This window comes from Lates calcarifer, linkage group LG5 (genome assembly GCF_001640805.2).
Source record: "Lates calcarifer isolate ASB-BC8 linkage group LG5, TLL_Latcal_v3, whole genome shotgun sequence".
Classification (NCBI taxonomy): domain Eukaryota; kingdom Metazoa; phylum Chordata; class Actinopteri; family Centropomidae; genus Lates; species Lates calcarifer.
In genome coordinates, this window is record NC_066837.1 from 18,908,492 (window position 1) to 18,920,844 (window position 12,353).

Below are 12,353 nucleotides of genomic sequence, written 5' to 3' on the forward strand. Positions count from 1 at the left end.
TAATTATATTATATTCAGTAGCTGTAAAATGGAATCAGACATGCAGAGAGAGGGGAAATGGACAGATTTTTTTTTCAAATCAGAAATACAACAGGGTTAAAGGCCAGTAATGAAATAGCCCCGCTGTCTTTTAATGAATTAATTTGACACTCGGCTAACAGTGCCTAATTAAATGAATTACATCTACAGTATATATAACTATTTTACACCAGCTAAATATACGTTGAGAGAACATTTGCCGTCTAGACATCTTTTATTGACATATGAACACATTTTCACATTAAACTAAATAAGGCCTCAGCTGTACTTTGTGTTTCTTGTAAATTGGTAAATTGTAGCATGCTAGTTGAATGTCGTATAAGCATTATACCATCACCATGTAAGCTTTGTCATTATGAGCGTGTTAGCTTTCTGACATTAGCATTTAGCTCAGAGCACAGCCTCATGGTGCCACTAACAAGACTTGTTACACCACATGTTCATCTTGGACATAAGAAAAAATGTTCTGTTAAATGTTGAAATTTAACATTTCTTGTCCTTCAAATATCTGCTGGTGGCAGCTAAAACATGATTGAGGCTCATGAGTTTTTGATTTTACATTATAGGCTACTTTTCCAGCCTTTGAGCAAGCAACTTCTTTATTCATTTGTCAACAAAGGGAAGGTCAGTTTACTGACCCGTGAAACTTGCTTGAGTGAGTTAATCTATCATAACAAAAAATCACATCTGTCACTAATTTAATTAGGCAGTATTTTATTACAATTTAAGTCTGTCTGATCCTGTGTTTTTGAGGCAACACATATCATATTATACTTCATTATACTTCAACATATCACCCAGTGTTAGTTTCTTTACAATGTCTGTTTATAGCAATTGAGATATTTCTGTCTTGATCAAAGTGGTGTCATAATCACATACCACACAATATCTACTACCTTAAACATATGTTTGGCTTTTCTGCGTTTACATTTCTTGTTTCCTATTGGCTGACATATACACCTACTGTATCAGCAGCTCAGTCAAGCTCTAATGAGCATGAAAGAATAAAATTAAATTAAAAACAAAATCAGATGCTAAATTTGTTGTTAACTCCAGTATTTTAAGCAACTTCTGTGAGTTGTTCTTAAACTGGTGGCTGCTTAGAAACTAGAAAAAAACATTCATTGAATCCCAGTGTGTAAAATGTTCAGTAGCAAATGCAGAATGAACTATTTACACTGTTTTCTTTCTTGATGGGATTAAAAGACATCAGCAGGGAATTCAATTGACTTTGTGTGCGCTCACTGAGTAATTGTACCAACCAGCTACAAACTGCAGTAACAACATGATTGTTGGTCCAGAAAGTGATAATGCAGAATAATCAGCTTACAAACAGGGAAAAAAAAAAAATCAGTTTGCAGTTTTATTCAAATTATTAATAGATACCAAAATAAAATTCACACACACACACACACACACACATGTATGCACACACACTGAAAAAGTGTGACTCATAACTCTATTCTCTCTACTTGGCAGCAGATTACTGTCTCTGACTTGCTGTGGTAATCGTTATCCCGCCCTCATCACTTTACTCATCACCTTCACAAGTGTTTCTAATCATTGTCTCCCTCATTTAACTCATTATAATCATAGTAATGTACAGTTCTACCCACTTCCCACTCTGCTGACCTCTCCCTCACTTCCATCTCTTTCCTCCTCTCAGCTTTCCAAAGGACTCGGGGGAGAGGGAGGCATCCTGGGTGCAGAGCAGCAGAGACTCTGAGAAATGAGACTCAGTGTGACACCAGGCATCCACCTCAGGTATACAACCATAAGTATACTGTTTTCTTGTGTTACCAATCTCCTCCACAGGTCTCCATGTCTGCAGTTTGTGGAATTTTTTTTTCCCCAACAAGTTCCTCAGAATGTGATCGCATCTATGAAAGCCTTGCTCTTTTGAGACACTGTCACCAGAACCACCAACCACATCTCAAACTGTGTCTACCGATTCTAACAGGTCTGGTGTTACTCACTCAGGCAGATGCACTGAATCTAAAACTGCCAAGCTTTTATTTAATGATAAAGTCAGTTACAATATTAATAAAATTTTCAAAATGATAAAGATATGACATTATTGTGTGTTATTAGTGCTGCCTCTTTGCTTCAGGTTTTTTTTTTTTTTTTTTTTTTTTTTTACAGTGTGTTGTTGCTGGTCATTTTCATGGCTGTAACTTTTGGTGGTGTCATTTTTACCTGTATGTTTGGAAATCTGCACCAAGCAAGTCCTCATAACATTTGTCATTAAATTTTAGGGTGAAGATTTGATTTAAGGTTAGGGCAAGATTTTATGATTATCACTCCAAAGTGATGGACACATGATGGTATAAGTGTACACATGAAGAGTAGCCATGTGTCTAATGTTGATATTTTAACCTGTAGCAGAGGCTCTTTGGGTGATACACACTAAAATAACTGAAGGTGAAGCTGTCCAAACACATTTCAAATGTCTCTGTTGTGTTCAGGTTTTACATAAAACATCTGAAATATTTATATAACAGTCTACACACTACTAACAATCACACAATTGAGGAACATCTATCTGAAATAACACTGATGCCCCACTCAGACATTTTGTGTTTTATTTCTCCACAGGTGTGTAGGCAGCCTCCAGCAGGGAACTGCATTTAAAGATCAGACTTAATAGGAATATATTCACCAGGTGAGACCTGCATTATTCTGACTGTCACATGTATCCAAACCTGGACACTGCACACTGGTGTCCTCTAATGTTTATAACACACTGCCAGTTGAAACATTTTCCATTAATCAGAAATGCTGCAGTGAAAGGTAATCAAGATTTAAAGATGTGCATTTTGTCAGCTTTTACAGGACAGATAATGGGACCACAGTGTGCCACACCATTTACACTGTTAACTTATATCTCACTAACAATAATTATTTTAATCCTGCACACAGTAACCACCCATAGTTCAGCTTTGTGTTGAGGAGTATCAGTTACTAGAGTTGGTTACTAGAGTCGAGTTACATTGTGGAGAAGTGTGTTGGACACTTGAGGGGGCGGATGTGGTCAGTGCAGTGACCCAGCACACAGTGGCTTGGCGGCGGGGACATGATGGCTAGGAGGGGAGACAGCCGGGCAACTGACGCACGTTTGCCAGAACACTGGAGGGATGTGCGACAGTGGAGCATAGAGAAGAGACAAAACTACAGAGTAAGACAGCTCCTGCACACTCACAGTGGCCTGAACAGTTTGTGGTCTTGTTTTCCAGGAACAGTCTTGCAGCTTTTGCACGTTTAAGTGGGAACAGACTGAACTGCTGTACGTTGTTTTCTCTGAGCGCAGTCGATACTAAGTCATTTAGACAGTCTGTTATGTAGGCTATTCTATGTACAACGCCTCTGGGCATTGTCAAGCAGATCAATCAATGGCCATGCTCCTTTAGTTATCTTTAAACTGTGGTGCATTTCTTATGCTGATTTCTTATGCTCTATTGGATGTTTGTGTGATTTTATAAAAATGAAAATGACTTGATGAACAATTACTGATGCACATATCATCTGTTTGACTTTTGAGTCCTTTTGCTTTCGGAGCTGCAACAGTAAATTTACCCACAGGCATAAATATGTATGCATTTCCTTGATGCTTTATGACAGAGAGTTCATTATAAACTGACATAAAAATATGTACTAATTTATGCATTAGTTATCTAACTTTACGAACTCATCAGCACAAATGATTGTATTTATTACACAGTGATTATGAGGCAACAGTGCACCATGCTGTGCTCACAGTAAATATTACTAAAAGGAGGACAAATCTGCCCGTAGGCACAGACCCATCTCCAGCTGTGTGTGAATTTTTAATTTTTCTGGAAAGAGAATTTCCAAAATAACTTGATAACCATCCGTCTGAGGACCTGACAAACAGCCATCGTGTTATTCATGAGCTGACGTGCCTGACACACAAATAAACACAAAGCCATTATGGCTGCAGCATTACTGCCCTTTGGGAAATTCTGTTTCTGTTCCTTTTATAAAAGCAATAGCATAAAATAATCTTGTGCAGGACCTCATCACACAAAGTAAGTAGCTGATCAAGGAAACTGGTTTTACAACCGATTTAAGGTGTCAGCGAAAATAAAGTAACATTTGTCCTCTAGGCCTTTCTGGTCTGTGTTCTTTACAGTTGATTGACCTTGGTAACTAAACTTAATTAAACGAAACCACCTGTCGGTTAGAAGTGTAGTGAGGTTGAGCACTTCCTGTGGCTTGCTTAATATTTAATCAACCAAAACGTGAAACTGCTCTCTTCGCTCAGAGCTGCGTTTGCTGTGATCAAAAGAAGCATGAGCCGGTTCCACTGCAACATATCTCTCTGAGTGATGAAATACTCGATTTGTCAATTTTCATTTATCTCTGCTCCCTTCCTTCCTCCCTCTCAATCCTCCACACAGATGTGGGTTTTAGATGTGGAGGGTGTCCTCAGGTCCATGGCCAGACAGCTGGTGAGTTTATCCAAGACCTTTAAGTCACATATCTACATCTAGAGGACAGTAATGCAATAACACCCGTGTCTTTTTTCAGTTGATACAAGCCATGACCTTAGAATTAGATGGTTTTATCTGTGTGGTTTGGAGATAGTGAGCTTCAAGGTTTTCACATTCTACACAGTAGAACTGATAAACAGTGAAGTTCTCTTTTATTTAGCAAAATCACAGGCAGCCTATCTGATTATATAATATCAGAATCTTGCCTTTGAATTATGAGGCTGTATCTGCTTAAGCAGCACAAAAACACAAGGACTTTCTTAAAAACTGTAGAGAGTTTAGTCTTTCTATGCTTTAATACACATAATTAATGTATTCATTAATCAATTACGTTATAAGATATTTGGGATTTGAGTTTTAGTAAAAACACAATGTAAAGCAATGCAGCAAAATTTAAAATTTCTATTTAGTGGAATAAGATTAGTAAAAATTTTAGGAACTGATTCACATTCAATATTTACCATGGATTCTTTCCAACATTATTTTAAATTATGTTATTAACAAACCCGCTTTCTTGAAAGATTACTAATGTCAGTTTTTCACTCAGTTCAAACTGATTTAAACATGTTTAAATACATTTAAACAGTGTCATTTATAATGTCCGTTATAAAATCATCATTTGCAAGGTTTTAAAATGTGGTCATTTATACTGTAGCTTAGTCTGGGCAGTGAAGCGTCAAAAGTAACTTACCTTTTCTTGTTCCCAGAATGCTTCTCTGAAGGAATATCCTTGCTACAGAAGTGGAAACAGTCCAGTGTGTCCTCCGCCACCGTCTTCAAACCACGGCAGGTCCCTCTCCAGTCGAACAAACTGATCCATGAAGGTGGTTTTCGATGTTCTTCACCTGTGTGATAGCAAAACAAACAAACAAACAGACTTTGATTTGTTATTTCGTCTAAATGTTTGCATCAAATAGGGATGTCACAGCGGTTAAAGCACCTATGGCCGAAGTAAGCTTGGCATTGTGACCACCAAAACTGTAACAGAGATTTTGGGAAACTTTGTCTGATCCCACTTATCTTAGCAAACCTCAAGGCTTCAGTCACTCATGCAGTGGTCTCTTCTCTTAAGCTGTTGTTTGACCTTCGCGAGAGGAAAGAAATTTCACACCTGAGTGTATGGTAACTCAACTGTCCCATTAACAATGAAAAGTAGTTTCCAACTTGAAGTTCTCTACTTTTTGTCATCACTCTGCTGCCAGACCAGAAATAAACCAGTGTTTTCTGTGTAGTGCACGGCCTGTTACGTCTTTATTTGGAGGGAAATCCACACCCACACAGTCAGCAGCACACAAACACCACACACACATACACACACAACAAACAAGCTACCAGGGTTATTCTTTTGTATCATCTGACATTTTCCTCTGTGCATGAAGATGACACAGCTTTAATCACCTCCATTTCCAAGAATGCCAACCAATGAAATAGCCAATACAATCATATACAGTCACAGTGTAGCCCCTATGTGCAGGATCTTGGCAATTAATGCCGATTTTTATGTCTTTTTATGAGCTGGATCATTTCCTTTGCCGACAAACGAGATCTTGTTATTTCCTCCCTGATTACATAAATGATTGAATCCTTGTTGATATTGAGGTTGTTTTCCTGTTTGTTGTCCTAGGGACACCAGTGTGCATTCAATTTACGTTCCACAGGGACCACCAGGCCGCAGACTTATTTTTGAAAAGGGACCAAAAGCAACACCGTAACAGGAATATGGCTGAGTGTTATGCATCTACTCTATTAAGAACTCTATTATCGTAAATGTCTCTGTTTGTCATTGTGACAACTGTGCACCGAATCCGTCCAGCCATAGTGCACTACTGGCAGAAGCCGGGGGAACTAATGTGCCTAATATGTCCCCAGGAACATCGCCTCTGCCAAGCGTGCACTCTGAATCCGCCTGTGTAATCAAGGCGGTATAGGACATGAATATCTGCCGATAGTGGCGGCAGCACTTCCATATCTAGCTGTTGCCTCCTGCCCTGATGAGCCTATCTGACTCAAATTACAAGGTGAAAGCGGGGCTTTTGTGTGTTGGCTTAAGTAGAGCAGCTTGGGTAATGAGTATGGTCTTCCTGCACACTCTGGCAGAGCATGGGAGTTAATCTAATGATGGGGGAGAGAGCCACGATTCCTAATGGCCTCAGAGAGAGAGAGACAGAGAAGCAGGGAAGTAGGGACAGATGGAGACTCTAATACAGAGCCCTCTTTCTGCCCCAATCATGGGGGCAGCACTCCTGTACTGCAGACTTAATCATCTCTCCACTAGACTTTGAGATTCAATATAGAAAGAACCCTGAGCGAGGACTGGCAGGATTTGAAGCAACCAAAGTAAACTTATTGGTCCTTGAGAAGATGATTATGGTTGTGATGTTGACTGTTTGCAGTTGAAGGATGTAGGGCATTTAAACATCAAGTCAATATTGTGACCTGTTTTAAAGTTATCTGTTGTGAATCATAGTAGCCTACAGGCATCATTTAATGTATGTGTTCATGTAAGTGTACCATGAGGCAGGGGTCAGCAGTTAGGTTCAGCCATGGGTCAGTTTTTGTTCGTGTTAGTGCCGTGCAGAAATGGTGGAGATACAAACCTGTAAATTTTATATAATTATTATTTTTATACATTCAAGAATACATTCATTTATTCATTTCTAAACTGTTTGTTTTGACAAAAAATGAATACACCATTGACCAGTGTATGTTCTGTGTAGCACTATGGGATTAGAGATGTAATTGATGTAAATGACACACAATAAACAGTGGCTGCTTCAGTTAGCTGAATGAAAGAACAGTTGCTGTTGTTGGAGAGTAAAAAGAAGGCTCTCCAGCAGCTCTGTGAGGCTGTACACTGCAGTGCTTTGAGCTAAATGCCAATGTCGGCATACTAATACGCACACAGAGACAATGCTAACATACAGACGTTTAGACAGGTTTACAATGTTTCACCACTTTAGCATGTTAGCATGCTAAACTTTGCTAATTAGCATTAAACACAAAGTACAGCTGATGGAAATGTCATTAGTTTGACTTTAAAAAGTCACCAATTATGACTATTAATTATGATGGGGACGTGAATGTTTGAGCCCAGTTTCATGCCAATCCATCCAGTAGTTAGAGACATTTCAGTAAAGACCAAAGGTGGTGGTCAGACCAAGTATCTAACAGATTTCCTAACAAATTTATTACTACATCTTATTTACATTATGAGAATACTGTAGTTCCTTTTCTGCTTTAGGAGAGGCTCTTCTAATGCAGTGCTCTGAAATGCCCTGCTCCATGTAACTACATTACATTTAATTTGGCAACATATATATTAATGTACGAAATAACTGTGAGATAACTCATTAAATGATTATCCATTAAGCATTAACTAATTGCATTAACTCATATATGGCTTGATCATAATGGTGAGTGATACACCCAGCAGTAATTAGATCGGCATGACTCATGCATGAGTTATGCTTTACTTAATGACATACAGTAATATTAACATTTGTACTTTAAGATAATGTCTGTGCATTTAATGTCAGACTTTAATGCAATCATTCCAAGTAACTGAGTGTTTAGGCCTATTGTCTTCTGCTTTACCTAAAAAAGATCATTTGCAGTCAAAAACAATGTTTCGTCCATGTAGAATAAAATGTGGAGTCTGGAGCCAGATGGTTATACAGTATGTGGGCTTATCTGTTTGTCGAAACTAGGAATGAACGTGCTTCTGAGGTAACCCACCCAGTGATCAGAGCACCTCATAATCAACAGCAGGCTGATACAGCGAGCAACGGCCTCCTGCAGCGAAAGCAAAAGTCTGATAAGATGCCACTCAGAGGCAATTAGCACGCACCAACAACAATAACAGTCTTCCAAACTCTCAGCCAGCCCCCTCAGACATACACAGTTGACAACACCTACACACACACATTCTCTCTCTCTCTCTCTCTTGTTCTCTATGGTTTTATAGGTTGTACTTTAGTCAGGGAGGGGCTGAGTGGGTTGGAGAGGTTGTGAGAATAGCAAGGTGTCCTCTGAGCCAGCATGATATGTTTGTTCTCTTCTCTCAGCACCACCCGGGCACCACTTCAGGAAATGAGCAGCAATATACAGAGGAGCTACTTCTAATAGGTCACGTATAAGCACCATGAGAGCTGACCCTGTGGTTGACACTGTGATGGAGGAAATGAGATGAACCACAGCAGCAAGCAGCTTGATGCATGTACTGTAGTAGTCATTACTGCCATAAATACCTGATACATCGTATTAAAAGATTTTGACCAGCGAGGGACACGACTCATCAGACACAAAAGCACTGAACAGTAGGTGAAACTCTCTCTCTTCAACTGCTTCATAGTGCCTTGAAATTTGCTTCACACATTCATGGAGCTCCTGACTCTTTATCTAGCACCATCATCAGTTTGATTTGTAATGATATTCCCATTAGCCTTTAATTTGCAGAAACACATGAATAAAGCTTATTGGTCAGAAATATCCAGACTAAAGGTCTCATACTGTAGAGTGTTATTCCCATGCCTTTTTTGGTTATAAAGCAGGTCTAGGTGCCACGTAAACACTGTGAAAGTATCAAAATGCTTAATCCACAGGCCTCTAAATGAGCCGTCAGCCATGTCCCCAGTCATTCAATCTCTGAGCTAGCAAGGCACAAGACTTAGAAACACTGAAGCCAATTTATCATTGTACAGCCTTCCCAGTGAAATAATAATTGAGACCAGTGACTAAAGTTTACTATGTCTGAAATACAAGAGCAATGTTCGTCTGAATATAACTGTCTGATTGGCTCATTTCATTGCTTATTGCTTAACCTTTTCCTCAGCTGTGGCCATCACCAGTTGCATTTGCATTTACCTGTGGTTGGACTGGCCTTGCGTCACTTAGAACACAGTCAGCCAATCAGAAGAGATGCTCAGAGACAGACACGATTCACCCTGTTCTTGCTAGAGCTCCAGAGAGAAGCATCGGAGAGGAGATGTAAAACAACAAATACAGTGTATCTTCTAATAGATATCAAAACTTCAAATAAAACACCAGAAAATATGAGACCTTTAATCTGAAAGTGTGCATACAAAGAGGTGACTGCTGCTTCTCAACAGATTACACCATCTCCTGGCACACATGACTACATCACAGCGAACACACCCCCAGGACATGTCAGATATGCCCATTGGTCTGCAATATTCAGTGTATCTCTAAAACAACGCTGCGTCTCAAGGGTTACATGGACTCCCTCTAATCGAGTCAGGCAAGTTGGTTCAGTCATTTTTCAAGAGTGCACATCACTGCTTGTGACACATATCAGTGCTCATACCATCATACTAATCCAGTTGCCTCTTTTCAAATCCCCCACAACCATGCTCCAACAACCAGGCCATGAGAATGGAGGTGACCCAATAAACCACGTCTACATATAATGAGGAGTGATTCCCCCCACTGCAGAGGGAGAGGCCTGGGCTTTCCCCCTGTCTGTTCCTCTTGGCATATCTTCAGTTCAGTGAGTGACTCAGCCCCTCTGGATGCCCCATGGCTGCTGGGTGGCAGCTGAGAAAGAGTTGAATTAAAGATGGCCTGGTGGGCCCCACAAGCTGCTTCTCTTCCCCTGGTGTTTTCAAGATGCTGGCTTTTGCTGCTGGTCATGTTACAGGTCACAACAGACCTCTGAGAAGAGATGTCCACTTAATAATACCAATGACTCACACAACAGGGATAAATACATTAAATAATAATACATACAGCTCAGCCACAGCATTAAAACAGGTTGTGGCTGATCAGTGTCTGGTAAAAGCAGCATGTATTATACGTAATAGACTGTACCTGCTGCCGACCTAATCAGTTTCTCAATGGAGAGAAACTTAATCCACCAGAATTAATTAATTCATAAATCATTTAAATAATCTTTTATGCCAACATGCCAAAAGTTTACTGGTTTCAGTAGCTAAAATGTGAATATTTGCTGGTTTTCTTCGTCTTTAATGACAGTAAATTGAATTTATTTGGGTTTTGGACCACTGGTCAGACAAAACAAGCAATTTGAAAAAGTCAGCTTTGGGGTACTTTGGAGAAATTGTGATGAGCATTTGTCACTTTTGTCAAGATTGTTTGTGTATAGAAAAAAACGGGACAAAGCATGTATGTTTCCACTGATTTAACATGAAATTATTTTTCAGACCTGCTGAATAGGAACAAATGAAGCATGGAGAGAGTGGTAGGGACACAAAGCTGGCCCTATTTATCTTACATAGAAATGGATAGTGGGTGTACAGGGCAATCATTTTTTTAAAATTCCTACCTTCATCCCTGTCTCCATCTGAATAGAACAGTAATGACAGTGCTTTCTAGCCATGCTAGCGGGGTGGCTCTAGGGAAGCATGTCTTTCTGTCGGTCTGTCGCCTGTGAGCCACCATATTGTGGAATATCATAGTAACTATTGCCACGAAATTTACTACAGATATTTATGGTGCCCAGAGGATGAATCCCACTGACTTTGGCGATCTCCTGACTTTTCTTGTAGTGATACCATGAAGTTGACATTTGTGGTTTTTGTGTGAAATGTCTCAACATCTATCTACCCCCAGGATGAATCGTCATGACTTTTCACCCAGCCCCCTTCATCATGTCAACATTTTAACATGTCCAATACTTTATACTACTACATTACAATGGCGATCATGACATACCTGATAAGCATCAGCATATTAGCATTGCCACTATGAGCATGTTAGCATGCTGACATTAGCATTTAACTTGAAACATGGCTCTGCCGTCTACCTCACAGAGCTGCTACCATGGCTTTAGAGTCTTATGTAGAATCCCACTGTCAATTTCCACAGTGGCTAGTCTAAAGATGATTGAGACTGATTTTGCATAAAATTACACAGAATGATATGATACTCCATGAAGCACCCTGGCAGCGACAACTTTATTAGTTTTAAATGATAAATGTCACAGTATGTGGCTGTGTATTTCTCATGGTTGTCACCAATAAACCTCTCATTTCAGAGCTTGAAATGTTTCATTGTTTGCCAGCGAGAGACAGGTTTGCATAACTCTTATATAATTATGGCAGCGCCTTGACAAAGGGGGTGGGCATCTGAAGAAACAGAGCAGAATTAAGGGGCAACTGAAGGAGAGCCAGGCAGACAGGCGAAACCTTTCTGCAAGCCATCAGTGCTAAGCGACCCAGACGGGGAATCTGTCATGTTGGATGCCAATGCTAACTAAATGCTGAGGTATATGACATTCCTTCCTCCCACTCCGTTATCTGTCAGTGTGTGTGCGTGAAGGGTGGTGATAGGGCAGAGACAGGCTCGGTGAGTATATGTTACATAAGCAAAAATTAGGTTAATGTATTGACCGTATTGATATGCACTGACTTGACATCTGTGCTGCATCGCCCTAACAACGGATAAAAGCTGCTTATCAGTTATTAAGCTTCTGTCAATGGTCTCATGTTCAGGAGATGAAACCAGATGGTGAGGAATGCCAGTGATGGCAATTAGTGCAAACTGGGGCATGTGTGCAGAAAGTACGCAGTGAAAACTCGCTTGTTTTCATTGCCCTTCTGAGATGAAACCTCTCAAAGCTCCACGCTTCGAGCACCGTATGGGAGTGACAGCACTGTCTCTTAAAACCCATGAAAAACACCATATGCAGGGACGGCCCTCTTCCCCCCTTCAAGGCCACGCAGCAATAGAGCTCACAGCTGGAGAACGGTGGAAGTGAGAATCTACTGTCTCCATTCATGGCTCCTCTCCCGCTCCTCAGCTGTGCCATTTTCAATCAATAGCTTT